Raw genomic sequence first — 6,834 nt, forward strand, 5'->3', positions numbered from 1 at the left:
TTTTTTTTTTTAAATTTTGTTGTTAGTTACCGTTGTTCTCTTGTTTGAGAGTGTTAAGAAGATTAGTTGTCGATAAGAAGCCGTTGGTGCGGGGTGTATTTGGAGTCAGTTGGCTTAGAAAGTTAGACGTATAGATCGTGGCCTCATCTCAAATGCCTTTCATTAGGTGGCCCACAAAATTTTGGGCTTCTTTAGGAGCTTATTTTTTTAAAATATATTTATTTATAAGATTAAATTTATAAATATATGTATAATATTAATATATATATTAAAATTTATTTGGTTGTATCTAAATTTGAATTTTTATTTAAATATATTTTAGTATGATATTTTTATAAAATAAATAGTATATTTTTATTGATAACAATATCTCACAAACTAAAAAAAATAATAATAATGAAATAAATAATTAAAAATATTAATTTTATATAAAAAAAGTAAATAAGAATTCGTTGTTTATTTTTATTTGGAGCCCATCAAAATTTAGTAAGGACTGTGTTTTCCATAAAAAGTTAGATATATATACTTGAAGTTATATTTTAACTAGTTGGTTAAAGATTTCCATGAACTTTGTAGCTACATACTTATTATATAGAATATTTTTTAAGTATTATTAGTGTTGCTTATTTGTTTTATTACAATTATTTCTACTTTGTTGCCAACATAATTTTCTTGTGGGTGACACGAAGTAAGGCTTATTTGTGCTTTTGATTCTTATTATTGTGAAATTATATTATGATACAATTTTTTGCTTTTCAAATATTACATATGGGTGTGTTTACTATTGTTTTTACTATTTCAATTTTTTTTTTACCTAAAAAAATATCAAATCAAAAATCTATTTTTATTTATTATATGACACTAAAATTAAATTTTATATTCAAAATATCACATCAATATATATTTATATCACATCAAACAACTATTTCAATTCAAAATTTTATTATTCAAAACCAAAATCCCACGTGGTGTATATATATTTCGATATAAAATCTCATAAATAATATATATATATATGACATGGTGTGTATAATATAATATATTAATTTAAAATTTTTAAAAATAACAGCTTATTTATTTATTTACTTTTTGTTTATGTATATGGATATTGAAAGTAGATAAAATTTAAAAATAAAATAAGTTGTTTCTTGTAGGGTACATAGTACTAATTTTTTATTTAATTGATTTACCTTATTGTGTATATTTATATAGTTATGGGTCAATTTTGCAAGTGCTAATTTTATGTAGATATAGGAATGAAACTGTGACAAAATATGTTAATTCTATTTGAGTGTACAATTACTATTCATGTGATTATGATAGAATTAAAAAAATTGATTTTTTAATTTGAATTTTGATTTAAATAGTATTTGGTATGATATTTTGTAAGAGTAAAATAAACATACATGTCGAATCGTAAATTTTTTTATTTAAAATAAAAAGCAAACACCAAAAATTGTATTAATTATAAAAAAAATAAAGTAATACATATATATAAAATGAAGTTAAAAATATTTATAAAAATAAAAATATGCAAAAAAAACTTAATAAATTAATTAATAAAGTACATAAAGAAATACATTTATAAATATAAAGTAAATATATTAAATTCTAAAAGGATAACAACTTCAGATAATATAAAAAAAAATTGTAGTAAAGTCCACAAAAAATTTAAAATATAAATAAATAAAATATATATGTGCATATATATATACAACCCTTCTAAGAACTATCCGCTACTATAAAAATCGGTGAGCAAAAGAAAAAAAAATGAGTGTATATCCTAAAAAACACCAATTAAAAAGTTGTAGAAATTTTTTAAAATAAATTAAAAATATCAACAAATAAATAAAAATATATAGAACCCTTATAGAACAATCCGCCTAATAATATAAAAGTCTTCCATTTTCTCGGATTAGGGTTATTCTATACTTTCTTCTGCCAAGGGATTAGGGTTTTTTAAGAGGTTCAGATTCCAGTGATTTTTAGTTTTTTCATTTCCAGCTTGTTTTATTGTTGTTTATTTGTTTTGGCCTCTTCAGTTGGAGAAATGAGAAAGGCAATACGAGATCTTGGCACCACAATCCGGAACAAAAGATAGCGAGAAGATCTGGTTGTTGGGAGAATACCGGAAGAAGAACAAAATGCAAATCAAAATCAGATTCGATGTAATCCTTAAGCGTGGTCACGTCTAAGCAGTGTGTTCAAACTATTACACCAAAACCTTTCCCTTCAATCAATTCTCCTTTGTGCCAAAGTACGATGAATGATAACCACCAATAAACAACGGAAATAATAAGAGGAGACACCAAAGCCTTTAACGTGGAGGAGGCAAACCCAACAATTCTCCCCCTTCCGACTATGTGGAGGAGGCAACCAACCCTGCAGCCATCCTGCAGAACTCGAATTTGTCTCTTGGAAGACTTTTAGTGCACATATCTACACCATTTTCATCCGTGTGGATTTTATCAACTTTAATCAACTTAGAATCCAAAACATCTCGAATCCAATGATACCTTGTATCAATATATTTCGATCTCCCATGAAATGTCAGATTCTTGCTAAGATGGATCGCACTTTGATTGTCGCAGTACAAAAAATACTTTTGTTGAGCGAAACCAATTTCACTCACAAAAGTCTTCAACCATAATAATTCCTTGTAAGCTTCGGTAGCAGCAATAAACTCCGTCTCGGTGGAAGAGAGTGCAACACATTTATGCAATCGGGACTGCCATGAAATAGCTTCCCCTGCATTAATTATCAAGTATCTAGAAGTAGACTTCTTATTATCAATATCTCCAGCCATATCAGAATCTGTATAACCAACAAGCTCCTGTTTATCAGTACCAAAGCACAACCTCATACTCGAAGTTCCCAAAATATATTTCAGAATCCACTTCACTACACTCCAATGCTCTTTGCCACGATTCGACATGAATCGACTGACAACACCAACTGCGTGAACTATGTCCGGCCGAATACACACCATAGCATACATCAAACTTCCAACTACTGAGGCATAAGGAACCCGCTGCATATCTTTCTTTTCTTTCTCAGTAGAAGTACAGTGTTTCACACTCAATTTAAACGAAGCAACAAACGGGGTAGAAGTAGCTTTGGCCTTGTCCATGTTGAACCGCTGCAACACCTTTTTGATATATTTTTCTTGGGATAACCATAATTTTTTCTCTTCTCTATTCCGAGAAATATACATCCCAAAAATACTTCTAGTTGGCCCCAAATCCTTCATCGCAAAATGCTTACTCAACTCTTTCCTCAAACTTTTTATTTTCGAGGCTGAAGAACCTACTATGAGCATATCATCTACATAAAGAAGTAAGATGCTAACATCAGTACCTAAGAACCACTGCACGAAAACACAAGGGTCGGCATCAGTCTTCTTGTACCCTTGTTGAATCATAACATATTCGAATTTCTTGTACCACTGCCTCGGAGCCTGTTTAAGCTCATACAAGCTCTTTTTCAATCGACATATATGGTTCTCTTTCCCTTTCACCATAAAACCTCTAGGTTGCTCCATATAAATTTCTTCTTTGAGTTCACCGTGAAGAAATATTGTCTTGACATCCATTTGCTCCAGTTCTAAGTCAAGACAAGCAGCCAAACCCAAGATTACACGAATAGAAGTCATTTTGACAACCGGTGAAAAAATCTCCTCAAAATCAACACCATGTTTTTTACTAAAGCCCGTCACAACAAGTTTGGCTTTGTATCGAGGAGAGGATTTGTGTTCTTCATGCTTCACCTAGTAAATAACACTCCCAAACAACATTGCTCTGATACCATTTTATGTTGGGAGAATACCGGAAGAAGAACAAAATGCAAACCAAAATCAGATTCGATGTACTCCTTAAGCGTGGTCACGCCTAAGCAGGGTGTTCAAACTGTTCCACCAAAATCTTTGCCTTTAATCAATTCTCCTTTGTGCCAAAGTACGATGAATTATAACCGCCAATAAACAATAGAATAATAAGAGGAGACACCAAAACTTTTAATGTGGAAAACTCCTTCAAAGTGAAGGATAAAAACCACGAGGCCTATCACCCGACCCAAGGTAAAATCTACTATATCAAAAGGTTCGTACAATCAAAGATAACCACAACCAAAAGGGCTATCAAACTTCACACCCAATTACAAGAATCGAACCCCAATCACAAGAGATCTCCCAACTACTAACAACCCATTCCAATTCCCAACCAATAAGATTTAAAATCAAATCCAAACAAATAGTGAGAAATCAAAGATACCAAAAAAGAACATCTGAAGATGACGAGACCGTTGATCGGAACCAAGTTGAAGAAATTCTCTCTTGCTTGCCGATTCTCTTGCGTGCGTGAAAACGATTGTCTCTCTCAAACCTTGCACACAAATGACCCTTCTCCCAACTATGACGGCTAGGGCAACAATTGGCAAGAGTGGACTCTTAACTCTTTTGCGCTAGCTTGAATTGTTAGGCCTCCTACACATAGAAGGAACCCAAACCCTGCTGAGGATTGGGAATCGATTGATGGACGATTGATGCAATGGTGGAGAGATAGGTGTTGTTTTTTGGGATGATGAATCAAATACTACTCTGAGGTTGGCTTTTTAAAATTGATTATGGATTTAAAAAGCAAGTACCCTTATTGTAAAGAAAAACTATGATGTATCTATCATCCATACAGTAGTCAATGGATCCCGTGCTTATCAAACTCCACCATCAACAAAGACCTTTGTCAATTGTAGGGATAAGTTGGACCCGAGACTTGAGGTAGGAGCAAGTGTGGATGCATGGTAGGAAGACGTTGTGAGCATTTATATTGATCTTTGGATTGATTGACACATGCAAGTTAAAGATAAGTTGGTATTAATGACATATTTGAATGGTTTCTAACTTCAAAGATTTTCTCACGAGAAAAATGTTATATGCATTCTCCGTGCAAATGAGACATCCTAAATTTTTTATTTACTTTTGTGTGTGTTGATCAAGCACAATGGTACAAGATCAAGGTTGAATTTGTTTATGTTTTTAACATCTTATGTAGTTGATGAGACTTATTCATAGTCTTTATTTTGCCTCCATAGCCTGATGAGGTGGTTGATCCTCATTTAAGAGAAAACAATGAATCACCCACCACAACATCTCAGGAGGATACTAAAAAGAAATCATATGCATCAAATCTTAGTTCCCAAACGAAGAAAGGACCCACCAAAATATATGTTCCTTCGGGCATGGCAAGAGTACCTGCTACAAACACATGCTCTCGTCTAGTTTCTTGCTGCTGCACAATTGCCTTTGCTTCGCGATTATGGTTTTCTGTCTTGATCAATGCACTAGATTCGAGTACTTTGACGCTCAGGAAGAAGAGTAAGGGGATTCAATTGGGGATTGTGTATACACTAGTAAGGGTGGCTAGCATATTTCTTCATTAATTAGAGTGAACATATGTTGGCTTTGGGGATGAATCAACATATATGTACATAGTTCAGTAAATTGTTTCTTGATATGAATCATATCTTGTACTACTTTGTTATTTAATTGGTCTATTATGTTTATAGTGTGTATTTAAATTTTATGTATATAGGGTTTACTTTGCAACCGCTAATTTTGTGTGGATATAAGAAGGCTGTAGCAAAATGTGTAAGTTATGTTAAACTATGTGATTTTATCTGTCTATAGTACTTATCGGCGTAAATTTTATTATTTGTGTTTTGATTTAAGTAGTAGTTCGAGTGATATTTTGTAAAAGTAAATAATATATTTCTTTATTGCAAAGTGCACACTAAATTTGAAAGTTTTTCATTTGAAAAAAAAAAAAAAACAAGTACAGATAAAGTATATTAATTATAAAAAATTAAAGTAATATAAATAATGAATATAAAAATATTTATAGAAATAAAAATATATACAACAAACTAATAAAGTAATTAATAATATATAAAGAAATGTCTTTCTTAATATATGTATATTATATAAAAAAAATGAAGAAGAATGTAAAATAAATTTGAAATATAAATAAGAAATATATATCCAACATTGGAGAACCATCGGTCTAATATTATAAAATTTTTTGAAATGACAAGGCTAAAAATTTAGTAGAGTATTTTTATTTTTAAATTTGCTTTGTTTTTAAGAGACACCAAAAAATGCCTTTTTTTTTTTTTTTTTTTTTTTTTTTTTTTTTTCAGATTAAGGTTATTGTATTCTCGCATTGGATAGGGCTATTGCTATTGTTTAGTAATTAGATATTATTTTGTGATTAGGACTTTTCTGAAGTTGTGAATTCTGGTGTAGTTAATTACTGTGTTGATTATTTATAATTCAAAAAGTATATACATTCTTTTTTCTCTTGTTTGAGTCAAATGTAGAAAAGCAAATTTCGCATTATATATATTTTAATTATATTAATTATTAATTTATTTATCATTACACTTCCCAGTAAATTTAATCTATTTGATTTATTTTTAATATAAAATTTATATAATAAAAAAATACATACAAAAATTAATAATATCTATATTATTACTTAATTTAATAAATTAATATATATATTACAAATAAAATAAAAATATATTGATATTTGTGTAAGAAAAATAATTAAGTTTAAAGACAAATATAAATAAATAAAAAATTGGAGTGAAAATTATCTTGTGAAACACTAGTAGGATAACTTCTAAAAATTTGCTTTTAGGTTAATAAGATATTTTAAAAGGCTAATTGAACATATAGTTAAATTAATTTCTTTTACAGATGAAAGAACCGAGAGTTCTTCAAATTGCTAAAATCTATTCGAAAAATATTTTGCAAACACCCTAAATCTATATAAAAAGAAA

Source organism: Andrographis paniculata, unplaced genomic scaffold (assembly GCF_009805555.1).
Source record: "Andrographis paniculata isolate CXL003 unplaced genomic scaffold, ASM980555v1 Contig79END, whole genome shotgun sequence".
NCBI lineage: Eukaryota > Viridiplantae > Streptophyta > Magnoliopsida > Lamiales > Acanthaceae > Andrographis > Andrographis paniculata.